Source organism: Octodon degus, unplaced genomic scaffold, assembly GCF_000260255.1.
Source record: "Octodon degus isolate 3935 unplaced genomic scaffold, OctDeg1.0 scaffold00011, whole genome shotgun sequence".
Lineage (NCBI taxonomy): Eukaryota > Metazoa > Chordata > Mammalia > Rodentia > Octodontidae > Octodon > Octodon degus.
The window spans coordinates 16272457-16274178 of NW_004524587.1; positions in this window are offsets into that span (position 1 = coordinate 16272457).

The window sequence follows — 1722 nt, forward strand, 5'->3', positions numbered from 1 at the left end:
TCTTTTTTTTTTTTTCTTTTTTTGGCAGAACCAGGGATTGAACTCAGGCCCTTGCACTTGCCAGGGAAGTCCTTATTCTACTGAGCTATCTCCCTGGCCCAATCAGCTTTAATTTCTTTTGCTACTGAAGCAAGGACTCCTGTTAGCTGCTGACCCCTGTTGCTAATCTGTTTTCAACCTCAATGGAGTTTCCCATGAAATTTCACACAGATGGAGCCTTCTGTGACTGTCTTCTTTCATGTAACATTTGCTTTCAGCAATCGTGTCATGTCATAGCACGTGTCTCAAGTTCCTTCTGGTTTTATGGGTAAATACTTGTCCATTGGTGGCTCCGCCACTCTCTATGTGCCCATTCGTCTGTTGATGGACATTTGAATTGTGTCTGCTTTTTGGCTATTATGAATAAAGCTTGGAGCATTTCTTTAGGTTTATGTGTGAGATGATTTTAATTTTGTTTGGGCATATTACATCTAGAAATGAGATTGTTGAGTCATGTTAACTCCAGTTTTAATCTTTCTAGGAACTGTCAAACTGCTTTCCAACATAGCTGTACCATTTTATAATATTCCTATATTTTCACTAACATGTCATTATCTGTTTTTTTGATTATATTTCTCATACTGGGTGTGAAGTTGTATTTCCTTGTGGGTTTAATTTGCATTTGCTGAATGACTAATGTTATTGGGCATCTTTTCACACTTATGGGCATCTTTTTATACTTACAATATATGTATTATGCGTAATAATATATATTATGATATATATGATTAATAATTATGTATATTATACGTATACACATATATCTCCTTTGGGAAAATGTGTATCCCAACTATTTGTTCATTTTTAATTTTAATTGGATTATTTATCTTTTTGTTGTGGGTTATAACTATCTTATTTATTCCCTAGATACAAATCCCTCCTCAAGTATGTGGTTGCAAATGTTTTCTCATTGTTTCTGAGTGTCCTTGGAGTGCAAAGGCTTTTAGTTTTTAATGAGGGCCAATTTATCTATTTGTGGCTTACTTTGCTTTTAGTATTATGGATGGAAAGAAATGCTTTTCTTTTCACCTTAGGTTCATGGCTGAGATTCCTATAATAAAAGTAAGAATAGCAGAAAAATTGTACATGGATTTGATATTTAAAAGATGACCAAAACACATGGTAAATTCTAAATTAACAATGTTACCCCCATCGAAACACTCTCCTCCACTCCAAACTCTTATCCCATCGCTCTGCTCTCTCCGGAAGCAGCTCTGGAGGTCCTCTTTTGTGAGTGTCTTTACATGGTGTAATAAAAAAGACAGTGAATGCTACTGCTGAGTGCTATCCTAGGGAGAGGCAGACCAGTAAAAATGTCACTACGTGCTTTTATCCACCTTAGTCACTGGATCTGGTACTGTGTGACTATTGGCCTTTCCTGAAAAACCCAGATGACCCCGAAAGGTAAACACTGAGGCAAGTCAGAATACAAAGGCAGCTGGGAAAGTACCCCTAATGACGTGACAGTGGCCTTCCAGAACCACTTCCGAAGATGGCAAGAACCACGGGGTAAGTGGATTCAAAACAGCAGGGAGCATTCTAACTGTATTTTTTGCTATAACAAATTTTTTAAAAATGTAAGTATTATATTCAATAATGGAACTTAGAAAAAATGGGGTATGCCTATGAATGTCCATTTTGTATCTGTGTATTCAAAGTGGTTGGGATAGATATATAGTTGCA